The sequence below is a fragment of the Vombatus ursinus genome, unplaced genomic scaffold (genome assembly GCF_900497805.2).
Source record: "Vombatus ursinus unplaced genomic scaffold, bare-nosed wombat genome assembly UNPS02006874.1, whole genome shotgun sequence".
Taxonomy (NCBI): Eukaryota; Metazoa; Chordata; class Mammalia; order Diprotodontia; family Vombatidae; genus Vombatus; species Vombatus ursinus.
The window spans coordinates 3,565,050-3,588,652 of record NW_020946652.1 but is presented as its reverse complement, the minus strand read 5'-3'; the positions used below and the strand labels follow the sequence as shown (position 1 = coordinate 3,588,652).

General features: G+C 35.9%; 1 protein-coding gene across 1 annotated transcript in view; it reads right to left on the bottom strand.

Moving 5' to 3' along the window:
* OSTN (osteocrin) overlaps positions 1-22,109 on the bottom strand; it is an 81,664-nt gene extending 59,555 nt beyond the window's left edge. The window contains exon 1 of the mRNA XM_027848893.1: positions 22,008-22,109. The gene's annotated coding sequence lies outside the window, so the exon portion shown is untranslated. The remainder of the gene's footprint in view (positions 1-22,007) is intronic.
* Positions 22,110-23,603: the final 1,494 nt, after the last annotated feature.

Sequence of the window (23,603 nt, the reverse complement as noted above, 5' to 3'; positions counted from 1 at the left end):
TTGCGTTCATAGAGTGCCTGAGTTTTCTTGTCAGGTAGACTACCAAGTATTCTATATTACTTGTAGTTATTTTAAAATGAAATTTATCCTTTTGTCTTTTCCTGTTGGACTTTGTTGGTAATATATAGAAATGCTAATGATTTATGTGTTTATTTTATATCTTGAAATTTTGCAAAAGTTGTTAATTGTCTCAACTATTTTTTAGTTAATTCTCTAGATTTCTCTAAGTATACCATCACCTCATTTGCAAAGGATAGTTTTGTTTTTTCATTAACTATTCTAATTCCTAAAATTTGATTTTTTCCCCTCTAATTGCTATAGCTAGCATTGCTAGTACAATACTGAGTAACAGTGGTGATAATGGAAATCCTTACTTCACCCTTGATCTTATTGGAATGGCTTCTAGTTTATCTCTGTTACTGATAATGCTTACTGATGATTTTAGATAGACACTACTCATTATTTTAAGGAAAACTCCATTTGATCTTATGCTTTCTATACTTTTGATAAGATTAAATGTTGTGTTTTGTCAAAAGCTCTTTCTGCATCTATTGAGATAATCACATGTCTTTTCTTGTATTTGTTATTCATATGATCAATTATGCTGATAGTTTCCCTAATATTGAACCAGTCCTTCATTCCTGTTATAAATTCCACCTGTTATCAGTACATGATCTTTGTGATACATTGTTGTAAACTTCCTGCTAATATTTTAGTTAAAATGTTTGCATCAAAATTCCTTAGGGGAATTACTCTATAGTTTGCTTTCTCTGTTTTTATTCTTCCTGATTTGGGTATTAGAAACATATTTTTGTCATAAAAAGAACTTGGTAGGATTTCTTTTTTGCTTATTTTTCCACATAATTTATATAATATTGAAATGAATTGTTCTTTAAATGTTTGGTAGAATTTAATTGTAAATCTATTTGGTTCTGGAGTTTTTTTCTTAGGGAACTCATTTATGGATTATTAAATTTATTTTTCTGAGATGGGAATATTTAAGTATTCTACTTCCCCCTTTGTTAATCTTGGAAATTTTTATTTTTGTAAATATTCATCCATTTCACTTGGGTTGTCAGATTTATTGGCAAAGAATTGGACAAAATAGCTTCTAATAATTGTTTTAGTTTCATCTTCTTGGGTGATGCATTCATCCTTTTCATTTTTGATACTGCCAAGATGGTTTTATTTTAATCAAATTAAATGATGGTTTATCTACTTTAGTTTTTTTCCTCATAAATCCAGATCCTAGTTTTATTTATTAGTTCAATAGTTTTCTTGCTTTCACTTTTATTAATCTCTTCTTTGTTTTTCAGGTTTTCCATTTTGGTGTTTAATTGAAGAGTTTTAATTTGTTATTTTTTTCTAGTTTCTTTTCTTAAATTTCATGTCCAACTCATTGATTGGCTCTTTCTCCATTTTACTGTTGTAAGCATTTAAAGATAAAAAAGTTTCCTCTAAGTATTGCTTTGGCTGCATCCTCAAAATTTTGGTATGCTGTTTCCTTGCTGTCATCCTCTTTAAAGAAATTATTTATCATTTGTATGATTATTTTTTGACACATTCATTCTTTAGGATTAGATTATTTAGTTTCCAATTAATTTTTAATCTATGCTTCTATGGTCCTTCATTGAATGCAATTTTTATTGCATTATGGTCACAAAAGGGAACATAATATTTCTGTGTTTCTGCATTTGTTTATTAGAGTTTTTATACCCTGGTCAAATAATGGCTAATTTTTGTGAAGGTGATATGTACAGCTTAGGAAAATGTATATTTATTTCTATTCTCATTCAATTTTCCCCAGAGGCCCATTATATTTAACTTCTTAAAGAGTCTATTTATCTCCTCAACTTCTTTTTTATTTATTTTGTGGTTAATTTTATCTGGCTCTGAGAGACTAAAGTTGAGGTTCTCCCAATAGTATAGTTTTACTCTCAATTTTCTCCTGTAATTAATTAAATTTTTTTTTTAAATTTGGATGTTGTACATGGCAACAGCAACACTATGTGATGAACAACTTTGATAGACTTAGTTTTTCTCATCATTACAATGATCCAAGATAATTCTAAAAGACTTGTGATGGAAAATGCTAACCACGTCTAGAGAAAGAACTATGGAGTCTGAATGCAGAAAGCATATTATTTTCACTTTTTTCTTTTTTGTGGTTTTTCCCTTTTGCTCTGATCTTTTTTTCACAACATGATTAATGTGGAAATAAGTTTAACATGATTATACATGTATACTCTATATCAGATTGCTTGCTGTTTTGAGGAGAGAAGAGGGAGAAACTTTTGGAAATCAAAATTTTATAAAAATAAATGTTAAAAATTATCTTCACATGTAATTGGAAAAAAAATAAAATACTATTAAGGAAAAAAAAAGAACTTGGATGTTTTACCATTTGGTGCATATATGTTTAGTAATGATCTTATATCATTGTCTATGGTACCTTAATTTACCAAGATGGAGTTTCCCTGCTTATCTCTTTTAATGAAGTTTATTTTTGCTTTAGATTTGTTTGAGATAATGTTTGCTACCTCTGAATTTTTTTTTATATCAACTAAAGCATAGTAGATTCTGCTCTAACTTCTTATTTTAACTCTGTGTGTATCTATCCATTACAAATGTGTTTCTTATAAACAATATATTGCTGAATTTTGGTTTCTAATCCATTCTGCTATCCATTTTTGTTTCATGGGTGAGTTCATATTATTCACATTCACAGTTATGAAAACTAACTGTACATTTCCCTCCAACCTATTTTCTTCTGTTTATTCTTCTCTCTCTTTTTTTATCCTTTTCTCCTCAAATATGTGTATTTCTTCTGACCATTGTCTTCTTTTATCCACCCCTAATTTTATCACTTCTTCCTTTCTCTTATCCTCTTCCCCTTTTCTTTCCCAGATTGGGTAAGATGGGTTTCTATACCCAATTGTGTGTGTATTCCCTCTTTGTACCAATTTAGATCTGAGTTAGGTTTAAGTACTGCCTGCTCCTGCACTATTTTGCTCTCTAACATAAAAGCTCGTCCTTACATGCCTCTTTTATGTGAGATAATTTTTGCCATTCTTCCTCTCCATTCTCCTTTCTCCTGAGGCATCCCTCTTTCTCACCCATTTTTTTTATATCATCCCAATAAAATTGACTCCCACATTCTCTTTCTATCCTAACTGTTCTAATAATCATGAAATTTTAGAATTTACTCATCATCTTCCTATAGAGGAATGTAAGGAGCTGAACCCTATTGTGTACCTTATGATTTCTTTTTCAGTTTTACCTTTTTTATGCTTCTTATGAATCTTGTATTTGAAATTCAGATTTTTCTATTCAGGTTTGGTATCTTCATCAGGAATGCTTTAAAATCCTCTATTTCACTAAATATACATTTTTCACTTAAAAGATACACTCAGTTTTGCTAGGTGGATTATTCATAGTTATACTTTCAGCTCTTTTGCCCTCTGGAATATCATATGCCAAGTCCTCTGCTCCTTTAATATGGTAGCTGGTAAATCTTGTATTATCCTGACTGTAGTCCTAAAATATTTGAATGATTTGTTTTGGCTGCTTGAAGTATTTTCTTTTTGACATAGAAGCTCTGGAATTTAGCTATAATATTGCTGGGAATTTTCATTGTGGGAATCTCTTTTAGGTGGTTATTGATGGATTCTTTTGATTTCTATTTTACCCTCTGATTCTAGGATATCAGGTCAGTTTTCCTTAAACAGTTTTTGAAATAAGATGTCTAAACTCCTTTTTGATCATGGTTTCCAGATAGTCCAATAATTCTCAAACTATATCTCATTGATCAATTTTCTGGGTCAGTTGTTTTTTTCCAATGGGATATTTCATATTTTCTTCTATTTTTCCCATTCTTTTGACTTTGTATATTTGTTTCTTGGTGTCTTGTGGAGGCATTAGCTTCCACTTCCCAAATTCTAATATTTAAGGAATTATTTTCTTCAGTAAGTTTTTATACCTCTTTTATCATTTGGCAAATTCTGTTTTTTAAAAGAAGTTATTTTCTTTAATATATTTTCTTTGCTTCTTTTATTAAGTTGATAATGATCTTTTCATAATTTTCTTCCTTCATTCATTTCTTTATTTATTTTTTTCCTCTACCACTGTCATTTTGAAAAAAAAATCTTTTAGCTCTTCCAGGAATTCTTGCTGGTCTTGTGTCCAATTCACATTTTTGAGGCTTTGGTTGTAGCTGTTTTGACATTATTGTCTTCTGAGTTTTTTTTTCCTTGATCTATACTGTCATCATAGCAGATTTTTATGGTCAGTTTTTTTTAATGTTTGTTGATTTTCCATCCTATTTCTTGATTTTGAACTTTATGTTAAATTTGGGCTTCATTCCCATCATTGGGCAAGAGGGGAACTGTCCCAAGCTTTAAGCTTTTTTTTTTTTTTTTTTGCATTGCTCTTTTCAGAGCTAGTTCTGGGGATTTGAAAGTTTTCAATGCTTTAAAGGAGGTGTAATCTGAGCACAGTTATGGTCACTGCTCTCTTGGCCTGTGTTTGATATTTACCCAGGAAGTGCTCCTGATATCTTGAAATCACATCTGATATTGCTCCTCAGGGTTCCTGTTCTCTTGGAAGTGCAAGCAATATTGTTCCTCAGTGTCCTCAATCCCTCATGCCCAAAGTTGATACTACCTCTCAGACTCCCTTCTCCCTATAGATTGAAAGTAGTCCTCTCTGCTCTTCATCTGTGACCCAGAAGCGTGTATGATCAATGGACTTTCCAAACAGTATCTTGTCCTGCATCCAGGGCTAGTCCTTTGTGTCCTGTTTCCGACAAGTTACATCCCCTTACCATCTCTGGCTTAAGAGTTCCTGAAGCTGTTGCTGCTTTTGTCACTATCACTTTATCTATTTACAGGTGTTTCATCCACATGAGTTCTGAGTTGGCCTATGCCCCTATGTCATAGACCTTTCTAGCCTCCTAAGTTGTCCTAGGCTAGAACAATGTCTCACCTTGACCTATTGGCTCTGCCCCTCCAGAATTTGATTTAAGGTATTATTTTAAAGTTGTTTAGAGGTGAATGTTGGAGAGTTTGCCTCCTCTATTCTGCTATCTTGGCTCTATCCTTTGAAGTTCACTTTTTTTTTTAATTGACAAAAAGAAAACTTTTTTCTCTCCCTCCTACTTTCCCTTCCCAAATGAAAATTGAAAAAATAAATTTTAAAAAAGTCTTGAAACTAATATGCATAGTCAAACAAAACTAATTCCCACATTGACCATGTCCAGGAATATATACATCTCAGTCTTAAACCTTTGTTCATCATGTCAGTCGAGAGTTGGGTAGCATGTTTCACCACAGATCCTTTGAAATTATCTTTGGTTATTGCATTGATCACAATTCTTAATTTTTGCAAAACCGTTTGTATTTAGAATGTTGTTAAGGAAGGCAGGTAGAATTTGGAGACCTGGGTTCAAATCCAGAGTTTAACATTTACTATGTGTAACCCTGGAGAAATCGCTTAGGCTCTACCTTCCTCAGGATCCTAAGTCATATAAGGTTGATAATAATAGTAACCACCTCAGAGGATTGTTGTGAAAATCAGATGGGATATTTGTAAAGCATTTAGCATAGTGTTTGGCACATGTTGCTTAATCATTTCAGTCATGTCTGACACTTTGTGACCCCATAGACCATAATGTACTTGGGTTTTTCTTGGCCAAGACACTAGAATAGTTTGCAACTTCCTTCTCCAGTGGATTAAGGCAATCAGAGGTAAAGTGATTTGCTTCTGGTCACATAGCTGGTATGTGGTTGAGTCTGGATTTGAACTTAGGTTTTCATGACTCCAGCTCCAGCCTCCTCTCCATGAAGTCACCTAGATGCCTTCTTTGACATATTTTAGGTGACTAATAAATTCTTGTTTCCTTCCCTTTCCCTTGTTATTTTATAAACTGTTGTCTTGGTTCTGCTTATTTCACTTTTCATCAGTTGATACAAATTTTACAAGTTTCTCTGAAACTGTCCCAATCATCATTTTTATAGAAAATAGAATTGGATTATATTCATGTACTATAATGTATTTAGCCATTCCCTAATTAATGAGCACCTCTCCTTTGTTTCCAATTCTTTGTCATTGCAAAAAGAACTCCTTTAAATATTTTTTGTACATCAATCCTTTTCCTTTGTGATTTCTTTGGAAATAAAGAGCTAATAGTGGTATGGATGGGTCAAAGGGTATGCAGAGTTTTGTAACTTTTGGGGCACAGTTCTAAATTGCTTTCTGGAATGTCTGGACCAATTCATAGTTACATCAAGTAACTGCCTTCCCCATAGACTTTCCAACATTTGTCATTTTTGTTTTACTTTGTCATCTTTGTCAATCTAATGGGGGGTGAGGTGAAATCTCAGAATGGCTTTAATTTAAATTTCTCTAATTCTTAATTATTTAAAATATTTAATAAGGATGTAGATAATATAGTTTTCTTACCTTAAGTATTGTCTGTTCATATTCTTTGATATTTTATTAGTTGGAAAATAACTTATTCTTAAAATTTTTAATCAGTTACTTATATATCTTGATCATTAAAATTTATCAGTGGAAATCAGTGGAATTTGATGCAAATATTTTTGTTTGTGCCTGTTTTTCTTGAAATTTTACCACATTTATGTTTATGCAAAAACTTTTAAAATTTTATGTTATCTATTTCTTCTTATTTATATTCTTCTTTTTCCTCCATCCAGAGCCCAAATGCAGGTTCTTGCCTTTTATGTCTTTCTTTTTCAATACCTCTTTACAATCCATCCTCTCTATTTTGAGTCTGCATTATTTGTAATTCTTCTCTTAATCTACCCTCTTTATTATTCCCTTTTTTCGTCTTTCTTTTTTTCCATTTGAGTAAAATGTATTTCTGCTTCAAAGTGTGTGGATGGTCATTTTTCTCTCCATTGACTGCTTCTGATGGAAGTGAGGTTCAAGTGTCTCCCAATTCCTACCTCTTCTTCTATATTTGGACAGATCTCTATTCATGCTCCCTAATTATGTGAGATAATTTCCCCCCACATTTCTCCCCTTCTCAGGATATTCCTTTTTCCCATTTCTCTCTTTTTTTATTGTAGAGTCTTCAAAATATAACAAAAATATCCCTAATTTCCTAGTCTGATCTGACTCCATCTATGACCCCAAAATGATATTAGGGTCCTGAGGAGACACTTGAATAATCTCCTCCATAAGAATGTAAACAATTCATTGTTGTCTATCTCCTTCTATTACCTTGTTTATATTTACTTTTTGGCGTTTCTCTTTACTCTTGTGTTTTCATTTCAAAGTTTTTACTAGCTTCTCATCTAATCATCAGATATGCTTGAAAGTCCTCCATTTAAAGGACCCTCCCCATAGGATTATATTCAGTTTTGCAAGTCATTCTTTGTTGTAAACCTATATATTTTGACTTTTGTAATATCCTATTCTAAGTTCTCCAGGACTTTAGAGTGCTTGCTACTAAATATTGTGTTATTCTGACTCTGACTCTTTGGTACTTTAATTATTCTTTTGCTATTTGACATTTTGCATTTACTTTGAAGCTTTAGATTTTCAATATAATATTCCTGCAAGTTTTCATTTTGATATTTCTTTCAGTGGATTTTTTTTTCTATTTTTACTTGCCCTCTAATTGTAAGATATTAGGGCAGTTACCTTTTATGATTTCTTGAAATATGATGTCCAGGATCTTTTTTTTTAATCATGACTTTTAGATAGTCCAATGATTCTAAAATTATTTCTCTTCAATCTGTTTTCTGTTTCAGTTTTTTTTCCTATGGAATACTTTGCATTTCTACTGTTTTATTTTTCAGTCCTTTGTTTTAATATTTCTGGTTGTGTTATGGAGCCATTAACTTCTATTTGGTTCATATTACTTTTCCCTGAATTTTTTTGCTTGGATAAGGTCTTATAATTATTCTAATAAGCTGTTAATCTTTTCAACTCTTTTCCATAATTCAATCTTTTTCAATCATTTCCTATGTTGCTATTATATCATTTATCATTTAAATTTATTCAGCTTCTTGATGGAAAACTATTGTGCTGTAAGAAATGACAAGCAGGTAGTTTTTAAAGAATGTGGAAGAATTTCCAGGAAATAATGCAGAGTGAAATGAATGAGCAGAACCAAGAGAATATTGTATACAGTAAGAGCAATGTTGTATGAAAGATAACTGTGAATGTTTATTCTGAGTTATATGATCATTCAAATAAACTATGAAGAACTTATGAAGGGAAATGCTATCCACTTCCAGAGAAAGAACTGATGTATGGAAGTATATATTGTGTGGTTACACACACATACTTACACACAAATATACACACATTATATATATATATATATGTATATATATATATATACACACACACATACATACATACACATACACATATACATATACACATATACATATACATATATGCTTCTCTAATGTAGGGTTGGGAATATGACAACTTAGAACTCAAAATGTAAAAAAAAAATAAGAGAAATAAAAATAATTTCTTCAGCTTTTTAAAAAGTTTGCTTCATTTTTCCCCTAGAAATTCTAATCCAATTAATGCCCAAACTATTTTTTAAAATTTTATTTTCTTTAAAAAACATTTGGTGTCATTCTCCTTTTCTGGGTTTGTATCTTGGAAATCATTGTTACTCTAATAGATCTTTATGATAGTATTTGTCTTTTTGTTCTTTAATTATTTTTTAGACTTAATTTCCAAGTTTAGACTCTGCATACTACTAAAGAGAATGTCTGGACCAAGGAAGTTCATGCTGGGGCCCTGGAAGATTTCAGTGTTCCGAAATCTGCCAATAGCAGAATGAAGACTGATGACTATCCTCATAGTCTGAGCTTTGCAACTTTTTTGACCATGGTTTCAGTCTGGGAAATCCCACATTAGGTCTGTTCCTTGTTAGAGTATCAGTAGATTACTGTTGATCCTAGCCAACATAAGCTAGCTAGCCGGGGGCCTAAAACTCCGGGTTTCCCTTTGGTTTGAGCTCTTTTCTCTCTTTATTCTGCTATAGATTTCAGGCTGGACATGAGACATTGATACCCTCTAGATGCCAGAAGCACATAGCTGCTCCCTACTTCTGTCCAAGTACACAAACTCAGGCCACTGATTGCTTTCTGCCTTGGGGCATATTTCTAGGCACAGATTTTCTCCTGAAGCCACATGAGATCTGAGAGCTAACCCTAGGCTATGAGTGACAGAGCTTCCCTTTGGTCCCTAGGACACACCTCTAGACCCAGGTCCTCTCCCCAGATCACAAGGGATCAGAGAGCCAGATCTATGGCATGAATAACAGAAATGTCCTTTGCCTTCTATTCCTTCTCCCTGCACTGTGCTAAGCCCTTCCACATTGAAGCTGGAACCTCTTCTTTCCCTTGTACAGAGCCCTCAGTCACAGTTCAGGGCCAGTTCAATGGAAGGCTCCATGCAGTACTTGACTGCCTCTTTCTATGACCACCTGGGCAGGAAAAACATTTATTTCTTGGATTTTCTAATCAGGACTCAGTTTGGTACATTATTTAGGTCTTTGTGGTATAGCTGTGTGGGGGACCTAGGCTGTACTGCTTTTTTCTACTCTATCACTTTCAGTGGTCTGTTCCTTTAAGTTCTTGCCCAGGATTCCATCTAATATGCTGGAGCCTGGCATTTCTTAATGTTGACATTATAGTGATAGCAATGAGAATTAGGGCTGTCTACCTGATGCCCCACATTCTTACCATATAATCAACCCATCATTTTCAACCATGCATTTGCCTAATGATGTCCTTTACACTGGGTCTTCTTCCAAATCTTTTTTATATGTTAGGCTTGCTTAAATACACTGCAGACCTTCTCAGTGTTCTTTGAGTGATACACAAATGCTTTTATTTAGAGACCAAAGTGTTTCAGGAAACATAGTTTTGTCAATAACACAGGTAAAAATTTGGGATTAAAGAAATTGTCTTTGTTTCAATAAATGTTTAAGAGAGAAGGGTAGGGCCATTAAAAGACCCTGACAGCTCCCCCATAGGCAATTTATTTTTTTTAAATCAACATATACTTTAATACCAGATTACAATAAGTAACAAAAACAAGAAGATAGGGAATACAATTGAGGCAACTTTATTTAAACAAACTTTTGACACCAAAAATTGGAAATAAATAAAATATGACAAAACAGATATTGACTATCTTTTTTTTAAACCAAGGCATGATTTATAGTTTTGTTGATTGTTTAGACTTAAGAACATGATGGAGAAAATGTTATAATGCAGATTAAACTTAAAGGCATAGAATGAGTATTTTTTTCCTTGGAGAGCTGGTTATTAAGCATTTATCAGCACACACTTGAACTTACTATAAAATTTACATCTTTCCTTGATTAAAGAAATGTTTCCTATGTTTGACCCTTGGCATTAACTATATGTGTGATCTTTGTTAAGTCATTAAGTCATTTCATCCTTTTGGGCCTTAGTTTCGTCCTGTAAAATCATTGTGAAATGGCCTCAAAAGTCTCGTTGCACTCAATTGTTCTACACTGGGTACATATTCACAGAAATCACAATTATAAATGGATTCTCTTACTTTTTATGTATTTCCCTCCTCTCCACTCACACAGTTACTACCCCAATTCATGCCCTCATCACCTCTTACTTGAACCTTCTTCCTGGCTTCCTAGTGTCTAGTCTTTTTGCTCAATAATCCATCCTTCTTATAGCTGCCAAAATAATCATTCTAATGCACAGATCTGGCACTTGCTCAAAAAACCTTTTATAGTCTATAGGCCACTACTTAGTCTGATATTTAAAGCTCACAACAGTCTTGTTTAGCACAGGATATGGCACATAGTAAGTACTTTATGAATGCATATTTCCTTCCTTCCTTCTCCCCTTTCGTCCTCCCTCCCTCCCTCTTACCTTCCTTTCTTCCTTCTTTCCTTCCTTCCTTCCTTTTTTCCTTCTTTTCTTCCTTCCCTCCTTCTTTCCCTCCTTCTTTACCTCTTTTTTTAAAAAAAATATTAATTTATTTATTTTTAGTTTTCAACATTCACTTCCAAAAGATTTTGAGTTCCAAATTTTCTCCCCATCTCACCCCTCCCCACCATAAGACAGTGTGCATTCTGAATACCCTGTCCCCTAATCTTCCCTCCCTTATATCATACCACCTTCTCTTATCCCTTTCCCCTTTCATTTTCCTGTAGGGCAGGATAGATTTCTATACCTCATTTCCTGTATATCTTATTTCCCAGTTGCATGTGAAAACAATTTTTAACATTTTTTTTTAAAACTTTGGGTTCCAAATTTTCTCCCTTCCTCCTTCTCCACCCACCCTGATTGAGAAGGCAAACAACTCAATACAAATTATACTTGTGTAGTCATGCAAAATGCTTCCATAGTACTCAGGTTGTGGAAAACTAACTATATTTCCTTTCATCCTATAGTGCCCCGAGTTTAATCTATTCTCTCTTTTGACCCTGTCCCTTCTCAGAAGTATTTGTTTCTGATTACCCCTTCCCCCACTCTGCCCTCCCCTCTATTATCCCCCCACTCTCTTATCCCCTTCCCCTCTATTTTCCTATAGGGTAAGATAGGTTTCCATATTTAATTGAGTGTGTATGTTATTCCCTCCTTAAGCCAAATACAATAAGAATAAGATTCACTCATTTCCTCTCAACCTCCCCTACTTCCCCTTCATTGTAAAAGCCTTTTCTTATCTGTTTTATGTAAGATAATTTACCCCATTCTACCTCTCCCTTTCTCCTTACCCCAGTATAATCCTCTCTCACCCCTTAATTTCATTTTTAGATATCACCCCTTCATCTTCAACGCACTCTGTCCCCTCTATCTATCTATCTATCTATCTATCTATCTATCTATCTATCTATCTATACATAGACTTTTCCCCCTCCAACTACCCCAATGCTGACAAAGGTCTCAGGAATTACAAATAAATTTCCATGTAGAAATGTAAACAGTTCAACTTTAATAAGTCCCTTATGATTTCTCTTTCCTGTTTACCTTTTCATACTTCTCTTGAGTCTTGTATTTGGAAGTCAAATTTTCTATTCAGATGTGGCCTTTTCATCAAGGATACTTGAAAGTCCTCTATTTCACTGAATACTCATTTTTTCCTGAAGGATTATACTCAGTTTTGCTGGGTAGGTGATTCTTGGTTGCAACCCTATCTCCTTTGACCTCCAGAATATTATATTCCAAGCCCTCTGGTCTCTTAATGTAGAACCTGCTAAATCTTGTGTTATCCTGATTGTGTTTTCACAATACTTGAATTGCTTCTTTCTGGCTGCTTGCAATATTTTCTCCTTGACTTGGGAACTCTGGAATTTGGCTATAATATTCCTAGGAATTTTCCTTTTGGGATTTCTTTTAGGAGGTGATCAGTTGATTCTTTCCATTTCTATTTTACCCTCTAGTTTTAGAATATCAGGGCAGTTTCCCTTGATAATTTCTTGAAAGATGATGTCTAGGCTGTTTTTTTTTTTTGATCATGGCTTTCAGGTAGTCCAATAATTTTTAAATTCTCTCTCCTGGATCTATTTTCCGGGTCAGTTGTTTTTCCAATGAGATATTTTACAGTCTTCTATTTTTTCATTCTTTTGGTTTTGTTTTACAATGTCTTGATTTCTCATAAAGTCATTAGCTTCCATTTGCTCCATTTTAATTTTTAAGGAAGTATTTTCTTCAGTGAGCTTTTGGACTTCCTTTTCCATTTGGCCAATTCTGCTTTTGAAGGCATTCTTCTCCTCATGGGCTTTTTGGATCTTTTTTGCCATTTGAGTTAGGCTATTTTTAAGGTGTTATTTTCTTTAGTTTTTTTTTTTTGGAGGGGTGGTGTCTCTTTTAGTGAGTTGTTGACTTGTTTTTCATGATTTTCTTGCATCATTCTCATTTCTCTTCCCCATTTTTCCTCTATTTCTCTTACTTGCTTCTCAAAATCCTTTTTGAGCTCTCCCATGGCCTGGGACTGATTCATACTTTCTTGGAGGTTTTGGATGTAGGAGATTTGACTTTGTTGTCTCCTTCTGGTTGTATATTTTGATCTTCTTTGTCACCAAAGTAAAATAATTCTATGGTCTGCTTTTGTGTGTGTGTGTGTGTGTGTGCTGTTTCCTCATGTTCTCAGTCAATTACTTGAGTTTTAAACTCTTTGTTAAGGTAGGGGTCTGCTTCCAGTGTGGAGAATGTATTATCCCAAGCTTTGGGAGTTTTGTGCAGCGGTTTTCAGAGATACTTCTAGAGACCTATAAATTTTCATTTCTTCCAAGGTGGTATGATCAAGATCATGGTGTTTACTCCTTTCCTGACCTGTGCTCTTGTCTATGAGTGACCACAAGCACTCTTTTCTGCCATGAAATTGTGAGGAGGATTCCCTTTCTTCCATCACCATAAGCCTCACCATGCCAGCACTCCTCCTCACCCTGGACCACCACCTAGAACTGTGACCCAGATCCAAGCATGGTCAGAGCAAGAGAATCCTACCTCAGCACCAGCAAAGAGATCCTTGCAATCCCCCTCTGATCAACCACTTAATTCCCCCTGTTTGTGGGCCAAGAGCTCTGGAAGCAGTTGCTGCCCCAGGACTGAGCCAGGACTGGGGCTATGACCAAGTTCTTCTCTCACCAAGGATCTGACAAACCTTTCCTACCGACCTTCTAAGTTGTCTTTGGTCTTTGTGGGTTGAGAAGTCTGGAAACTGCCACAGCTCCCCTTGATTCAATTCCCTCAGGACTATTCCAGGTTTGCCGAGCCCCCATCTTTGCCTTCATGGCCCGTGCTGAACTGTCCTCCTCTCCCAGCCCTGTGCAATAGACCTTTCCAATCAACCATCAGTGTTGTCTTGAGCTGGAAATGTTTCGCTCTGTCTTTTTGTGGGTTCTGCTGCTCCAGAATTTGTTTAAAGTCATTTTTTCAGGTATTTGGAGGGGTTTGGGGGACAGCTCAAGTAAATCGCTGCTTTTACTCTGCCATCTTGGCCCCACCCCCTTTACCCCCCCATAAGCAATTTAGCATTTGTTTTTCCACCTAATTCTGGATCCAATTTGCCTCCAATTTTCAGTGTCTAAATGTACTGAAGAATGAACTTTATGAGAAAGGACATCTAACTGCATGCCATATTCAGTTCAATGTAGTTATTTTTTTAAAAACAAATATGGTTATCTTTCAGTTTTTGTCAGCTTTATTCCACAATTTATCCATCCCCATACCCCTCTCCCTTGGACAATTTCTTCACGATCTATTTCTGACACTAGACTGTTTAAGAGTTCTGTCACAAGTTCTGTTCATATCTGTACTTTGTACGATTATAGATATTTATTTCTTTTAAATTCTCATTTTTTTTTGGAAGTCAACAAGCAAGCCAAATCACTTTGTTTTTCCTAGGTCAGTGGTTAGTGCAAAGTCTTTTTAGTGGTTATAGAGCAGGTCCAGAAAGCTTCATAAAATTCTGGGGATTGAGAACACAACAGGGAAAAGGGAATAATATGTACTGAAGCTATACATGTATGACTTTTTAAAATGGAAAATGGTGCATCTAGCTAATGTGGTGGAAAATGGTGGAATCTAGCTAATTCATTCCTTGTTAGATATTATATAAGAACCAATATGTTGCAATGCAATGAGGTCTTGGGTTCAAAATCTGCCTCTTCCATTTATTATCTGTATGATTTTGGATAAGTCATTTACCCTTCTTAGGCTTCCACAGCCTTATTTGAAAAAAAAAAGAATTTAGGGTTTATGCTAGATGATATCTAAATTTCATTGTAAGTCAAAATGTATGGTCCCATAGCTATTTTTAAATACTCTGACTTCAATAAATGCCCAAGTATATTAACACATTTAGTTATACTATGCATGTTTTGTTAAACATAAGATGTAAACTGTAAGCTTGCAATTTATTTACATTGGCTCATAGTAATATCGAGGTAAGGTTTTTGGATATCTAGTGAACAACACGAGACTGTCTTTATTGAAAGCCCAAACTTTATGATCATGTGACCAAGAAGATAGAAGACTAGACCTTTTTCCCAATCCTCATGACCTCTTCAAAATAATCATTACACAAAAGATGTATAAACTAATTGCATCTGTCTCTAGAGGCTGGCATCAGGAACCTCAATGGGGTAAAAACTTGGTGAATTGAAAACAACTAAGGTTAATACCTTATTCCCAAGAAACTCACTCAATATCCTTCTCCCAACTAGACCTCATGCTCTGGTAAGTTGGTAAAATGAGAATCACAGGCTTTTGTTTTCGGATGTACTCATCAATTACCTTACTGTTGCTATAATCTGCCAGCATCTACTCCTGCCCTCATCCAACAATTCTATGGCAACAAGCAAGAAATCTTGTTCCTCTAACTTTACCCTACATGGAGGCAGTGGAGGTACATGAAAGTGAAAATTCGTTTTCCCTAAAGAGTTAACATGCTGCATTGAATTAGTGCTCAGTCAGAGAAATAAAGAGCATAGGAAATCGGTGCAGGATAAGAGCATCTGTGTGTTTGTGTGTATTTGTGTGTGTGTGTGTGTGTGCCCAAGTGTGTGCACACTCATGGGGGTGGGGGGAGGAGAAGAGGTTCCAAAGGCCTGAAGGAAAGGAGATAGGTATCCTGCTGAGGGCAATTCCCTCAGGAATCATTTGTGGAAGAGCTTGGTGCAGGAGAAATGTGCTCTAGCATGGGAGGAGGCTAAGATGACTTTGAGTTCCAGCCCTTGAGGGAGCTAGCATCAAAGGAGGAGCAGTTCAAATATTAGCAAGAGAGATTATAAGGAAAAAATACTGAAATTACTAAAGATCTTAGGAGGAATAAACTCAATTACAAACTTTTAGCACAAATATATGAATAAACGGAAATGCTAAAAAACAAAAAAAAAAAACAAAAACCAGAAAGAAACATGACTTTCAGAACATCTAAATAAGCCCAACATCTGGCGTGGCAAAGGGCCCTATGGATTTCCAAAAGAACACGAAACCATAGCAGGATGTTCCCACATGGTTAAAGAGAGAAATAGGAGTCATAAAAGCAGAATTTATGGCCTGTAGAGTAGAAATAATTGGCAGAATAGAAAAACTTGAATCCACAGTGGCAAGTATCACTAAAGAAACAAAAACAGAAGGAACAGATTGAACTTGAAAATGTACACAAAAGAGGACAGTATAAATGAAGAGAAGGTGAGAAAAGCAATAATGTTAAAAGAAAACATGATCTCTCTACAAAGAAAACACAATGACCTCAAATACAGGGTGTGTAGAGACAACTTAAAGATTTTAAGTCTCCCCGAAGGACCCAGCAAGCCAAAAAACTTTTAACAATATAATTCAAGAAATAACATAACTATCTAGAACTTCTGAAGATAGAAAATGTGCCACTTGAATGAATCCACAGATCACTTCCAGGGGAATAAAACCCTAAGCTGCAAATTTCAAGCCAAATAGTCATGAAATTGAACACTTTCAATGACAAACAACAAATTCTGTAAGTGACCAGGAAAAGAACTTTTAAATGTAGAAAATAAATTTGAATAAAATAAGACTGATGTGAATCCACCAGGAACCACAGTCGAAAGTAGAATAATATGTTCTACAGAGCAAATTAATTCAAGATGACATCTATGGGGACATACCCTGAAACTTTAGTCTAATTATCAATGAAATCAGATGTATGTTAAACAAAAGAGGGTCAAAGCAAGCAAGCAAATAAACAAAAACAAGACATGAGCAGGTTTTTATTTTGCAATAATGTCAGAAAAATAAAAGCAAAAGAAGTATTAAAAATGTAGTAACCAACAAAACACAAATAACTAAATAAACTAGTCCAGGGAAAAAACGGGGGGAAACCTCGAAATAGAAAATCACTTTTGGGGTTAGAAACAACATAATCAACCACAAAATAGCAACAGAGGGACCATTAATTTTTTTTTCTAACAGTACACATAGAGATAAGAGTGAAATCAGATGAATAGAAGTGATAGCACAGCCTAAACTCCCCAATGCTTCCCTCCTCTTCCCACCTAAAGTGGGGGGGGGGGCTATCTGCAGAGTGGGAATAGACATAAAAGGGTAAGAGGAAGAAGACAGAGGTAAAGGTGGTGCATATTCTTATGAAGTCAATGGTAAAAATCTATGGGAAATAACATCTGTGGCTTCTCAAGAAAATGAGGGTGTATGATAGGTTTGGCAAGCTGGCAAAGGCAAGGGTTCAAGCAGAATGGCATCTATTCAGGGTGGGAGCAGGTACCATTGAAGAAAACTCCTTTGGGAAGAGAGAGATTCTATAATTGGTGATGGAGACCTTACATTGGGTATAACTTGCAAGACTTTGGTACTTATTGAGAACATGAAACATAGGGGATCATTGTGCCTCTAAGGATAGCATCCTGCCTCAGAATAAGCAAATTAAAACTTCTAGGAACAACTGACACCCAGAAGAATAAAGAGTTCTATCCAGAGCATAAATTGAGAGAGAAATATCTCCTACAGCCAGTAAGGATAATGTTCATGGAGAAGGCAGGGAGTTATAATTAATTTCCCAATCAAGGGCACAAGAAAATTTCTACCCCAGGGCAATATTTTAATCCTCTTTATCTCTATCAGAAAGAGATTCAATGGGGGAAAAAGAGAACACAAGACAAAATCTGTAATGAAATAACATAGACAGAATGGGGAAGAGGAAAAAGAAAATTGGTACCTTTGAAGCTTTCTTTTCACAAGGAAGACAGAATTGAAAGGAGTGAAGAAGTACAAATATCATGAATCAAAGAATAAATATCTTGGATAGAAAGGAAGAGGATAGAATCGATAAGACAATTAGAGAAAAGGATCCTGCTAAGAAAAAAAGTGCAGAACAAAATTGTAAGAAGCAAACTATGTTGGATGAGAGAAGTGGGATCTTATTTGATTAAATGAGAGGGGGAAAAGTAATGGTTAGGTAACTAAATAAAAAGAAGAAAGAAAATGAATTAAAAAATTAGTTAAAAAAACTTGGGAAAGGCATGGAAATGTGAGGGGGAATTGAAAGAGGAGGGGAAAGAGCCTTTGAAAATAATTATCTTAAATTCTATTAATCAAAAATAACTGAAGTGTTAAAGATCATTACTGTCTTTACAAAGGAAAGAGAACAATAGCAAAAGATCCAAATTCAGAAAAAGGTGATAGTAGGGAAAATGGAGGAAAACCTAAATCTACCTCTCCTAACTTTAAATGTGAATGAATTAAACCATCCCATAAAAGAGACTAAAAGGTTGGGTAAGAAAATGGAAAGGGCTTATTTAGCCTGAAGCCAGCTTTGCCAGATTTCACCCCTCCCACCAGAGTCTCTGCACCCCTAGGGGACTTGGGGGATGTTCAATCTCCGATATTGGCTCAAGTCCCAAATGATGGAGTTCCCCTAATTTTAGGATTATTTTAGGGTTCCAAACAGTACAATTCCACTTATACAATTAATAGCCAGATGAGCTTTTCAAAGAAATATTTATTTCAAAGTTGTAACAAGAAGAAACAGAAGTATTCCCACTAACATTTGCACATGTTTCTCCCTAAAATCCCTCCACCTCTGAGTAGGTGAGGGGGATTTGATTCAGTTTAATTCGTTTCCTGAATAGCATCAGTCCCACTAAGTGCTAAGTCCATAAAACCCCACTCCTACCCCACCCCTATCCCCAGGGCTTGCTGCTTTGCACCCTGCTTTCTTAGAACTTCCCTTCTGAACTGGTTGAAATATTTAAGCTAGAATTCAGTTTCCAAGGTGTCCATGACTTAACATCCTACTTCAGGTCCTGCATCTAACAATTAGCCCATTGCACCTAAAACTGCAAAAGACAAACACAATGCACCAAAAGCCAAGCCCAGGTTCTTAGGGCATAGGGCCTAAGGAGAGGGGTGGGGTGGCTCTCCCCCATCTAGCTTAATGAATGGTGCTTATACTTTGGAGCAGGTAGGAGTATCGGTAGAAATAGAAAGAGTGAGACTATCCCAAATTGCTAGTGTTTTTGTTTGTTTTTGTTTTGTTTTTAAGATGCAAGAATTTCTCCTACATAGACAATGTAGACAAAGGCTGCACTTGTCCACATGTTATCATGCTATTTTCTCCCAGAAGCAGGTCCCTGGCATCTCTCACATGGCTTCCTTCCTTTCAGGTGAGTTGGCTTCGGTTACAATGCCCCATGACAAAAATTAAAATGCCACAATCTGTTTATTTCCCTTTAAAAATACCTACAACACAAAATGATAAAAGGAAGAAAAATGGACCAGAACAAAATTTACTATGTATCAGGTGATGCTGAAAAAGCATAAGCTTCCATCATACTGTCAGACAAAACAAAGATAAAAATTGCTACATAGAAATAAACAAGAAAACTGCATTATGATGAAAAAGACCAGAGGTAAGAAACCAATATACATATTAGATTTATATGCTCCAAAAGCATATAAATTCATAAAGGAAAAAAAATATAAGAAGACATAGACAGAATGCAATAATAGCAGGAGATTTTAATGTACCTCTCAGATCTACATAAAACTAACAGAAAAAACAATCAAAAAGGAATTATAAAATTGCACAAATTGTTGGAGAAACTATATCTGAGAGAACTATGGAATCTTCTCAGTTGGATGAAAGAATATGTGTGTGTGTGTGTGTGTGTATTTTTTTTCTCAGCACTACCTGGGACTATTAAAATTTTGATGATGTATTAGGACACAAAAATACTGCAAAATAATGTAGAAAAGGAAGAAATAATCCTTTGTAAACCATAATGCCATAAAAATCACAAGTACAAGAAGCACAAACAAAAGATATAGACCCAAATAGATACTTAGCAATGAAGTTCTAGGTAATTTAAGTAATTAATGGAGCAAAGTAGAAATATATATAATATATATATACATAATGTGTATATATCTATATATCTATATATCTATACAGATGTATAGATATAGATATATACATATCTGGATAGAGAGAGAGAGCCCAACAGGGCTGGGCTGTGCTTTGCCTCACTGAAGGGATATTTCATGGCATCCCAGATCCACTGCCTTCCAGGAGCATCCTTACCATCAAGCCCAGCTCCTGTCCATAACAGATGCTTAACTAAACTTTATTGACCTAAAATGTCAGAAGAATGAATATTATTTGATATCTGGATAACCTCTATAATCTGGATAACTCATTTCAGAGTTAGATGGGCATATTCAGTCTGAGGACTGAATGATGACTTTTCAGGTTGTTGGAGAGGGATGTCCTGTGCGGATATAGGTTGGATCACATAACCTTTGAAGTTCCTTCCCATTCTGAGATTGTGTGATGGCAACAGGCCCTCCTTTGGGCCACTTTATAAAGCCTGGTTCAATAAACTGAGCCATTTTAATGAAAGCTACTGAATTAAACTTTCAGTCTCAACTCAGCACTGTGAATGGGAAATGACCAGATGCTTGCACCAGATGCTTGCCATGTCCTCAGACTGGGAGCATTTCAGATAGGGTAATGATTGAATATGTCAAAAATTCAGGAGAAGCCTCAGACCTACCAGATGGAACAAATAGAAGAAGAACTAGCGGCCCAGGGCCATGTTTGAGTACCTGAACATCCAACGATCAGCAACATTATTAATTGTTTACTATGTGCCAGACATTGTTAGATGCTTGGATACAGATATAAAAAAAAATGAACAATCCCTAACATACATACATACACACATAAACATACACATACATTAATGGGAGAGACAACTAGTATATATAAAACATGTGAAGAATAAATGTAAAAAAAATCGAGTATTGGGCAGGCGAAGTGGCCAGTACCTACAATATCAGACTTCTTTTTTCTCCCTGAATTATTCCTTTATGTTTAACATTTCAGTGTGACGCCTGGCATCCTGATCTTCAAATCCCTATGAATCAGACTCTGTAGGCATGGTGTCTGCATCTCAATGGGATTGCCTACTCCATTGCTATAGCTATTCTTAGAACTCCTTAGCACTAGTTTCTGACTCATGCATTCTTACTTGCTCCTTTGTTATGCCCTGTCCTGGTAACTCTCTACCCTCTCCACTTCCCTTCCAGACAAAGACTCCAGTCTGCTGGACTTGAAGATCTTGATTTGATCTGACTTTTCCCACAGTGGCCAGGCTACAGTTCTACCTCTTATCCAACATTGTGCCATGTACCTCTCATTGATGGCAATCTCTAGTGAGGGAAAGGTTCATATGCATGACAATGGTTCACTCTTGGAGACCCTGAAATCCAGAATTTCGATGTTGACAGCTGCCAGCCTCCTGTCTCTGCTGGGTGCATCCCAGGAAGAATGAGACTGGCTAAGGTAGCCATTGGAACACACTTCTTTGCCCTAGGCTGGCTGGTTCCGGATGCCAGAAAAAAAAATTGTTTTTTTTTTTTTAAGTTTTTAGGCAATTGGGGTTAAGTGATTTGCCCAGGGTCACACAGCTAGTAAGTGTCAAGTGTTTGGTCTGAGGCTGGATTTGAACTCAGGTCCTCCTGACTTCAGGGCTGGTGCTCTATCCACTGCTGCACCACCTAGATGCTCCCCCCCAATTTTTTTTTTATTTGTTTTTGGCAAATCTTAATAGCTGGCTGAATTCTTGTCCCATAATTATTTGTGGCAATACTCCACCCATGAGAATTTACCAAGTTATTAAGTGGTCATATCCCAATTATCAGAAAGAGCTCTCAAATGAAGCACACCATTATTAGTGGAAGAGAACAATCTGATGGAGAATATAGATCTGTGTTGGGGGAGATACTTGGATATCCTGCCCAGCGCAACAATGCTAACTGCCAGAACAAGGCTGTTAAACGCCATCAGATCCAGTCACAGACAACTCCACTGGTTTTTTACCACGAGTCAAATGTCAATTGCTTGAAAACCCTGTCAATGTTTACTGTGTCCATTTGTTCTCTCCCTCCTCAAACTCTCTACATTATGCCTTCTGACCTCCTAACCCAAATGAAAATACTTTCTTTAAAGTTATGACTAACCTTTGATTTGCCAAATCCAATGGTCTTCTCTTGGTCCTCATTCTTCTTGACTTATGTGCTGAATTTGGCACTGTTGACTACTATCTCCACTTCTCAGATTCTATACCCTCTACGTTGGATGACTCTCTCTCTCTCTCTCTTCCTCCTGTGTGTCTAACTGCTCCTTCTTAGCATTCCATCCATTGGAATGCTAAGAATTTTCATCCCTACCACACCCTGTATCGGGTGTGTCCACAAGTGTCTAACCTGAGCTCCCTCTGGCTTCTCTTTCTCTATAGATTCTCTCAGTATCCCTTAATGGTTCCCATGGCATTAGCATCTTGAGATAGATGGCTTAAGACCTCTATATATTCAACCCATTTTTTTCCTTCAGTCTTTCATCCTGAATCAGTAATTGCCTATTGGACAGTTCAATAGGCATATCTAACTCAACATGCCTGAAACTGTATTTGATCTCTCCTCTATAAAGTCTTTGATCTTGCAGCCTTGCCTATTTCTGTAGAATTCACCACATCCCAGGTCCAGTACTTTGGTATTCTATCCAAGTCCTCATTCTCCCACCACATGTATCCAGTAAGCTTCCACGCAGTGCCATTTCAATCACTCCTACATCTAATATCTGATCACGTCTCTTCTTGCACATACCTAGCACCTTAGTTCATAACCTCATTACCTTACCTAAGATAATTATTACTGGTAATGATTTCTTTGAAAGCCTTCTAACTGTTTTCCCTGGCTCTAGTCTCTTACCACTCCAGTCCATCTTCCACACTGTTGCCAAAGTAATTTTCCCTAAGCATTGATTTGATGACATGATGCCCCTACTCAATGGCTTCCTAAACTCTCCAGGTTAGTCAAAACTTTAGAATATACATTTCACTTCTTAGCTTTTAATTACCCTCACCCCCTGGTAACTAATCATCTTTTTACCCTCACTGGACTTTACTCATCCTCCCCCACTGTACAATCCAGACAAAATGGCCTTCTCTTTATTCCTTACACATAACACTCCATACCTGGCACCTCCCCTAGCCATTGCATATGCCTGGAATGAGCTCTCTCCTTTTTTCTACCCTACAGAATTTCTTTCTTCCATTAAGACACAGCTCAAACACCATTTTCTGTGTGAAGCCTCTTCTGATCCACCCCCACACTGTTAGGGCCCCCTTTCTCAAATTACCTAGTTCTAGGACAGCTAGGTGGTGAAGTGGACAAAGTACTGGCCCTGGAGTCAGAAAGGACCTGATTTCAAGTCCTTAAACACTTATTAGCTGTGTGGCCCTGAGCAAGTCACTTAACCCTGATTGCCCCCTTCCAAAAAAATAACTTGTGCATAACTACTTTGTATTTATCTGTATCATTTTATATGTGTGTGTGTGTGTGTGTGTGTGTGTGTATCCTTGTCTTCCCCATTATAGACTAAGCTCATTTCATGTAGGAATTATTTCATTCTGTGTACTTGTGTCCCCAGTGTCAATCAAAGGCCCTGGCATATAGTAGGCCCTTGATTAGTAATTGTTGATTGAGTCATTGATTTATTGGGAAAAAAAATTGACTGTTTCTTGGAATCATTATCCAAGGACTTGAATAAAGTGA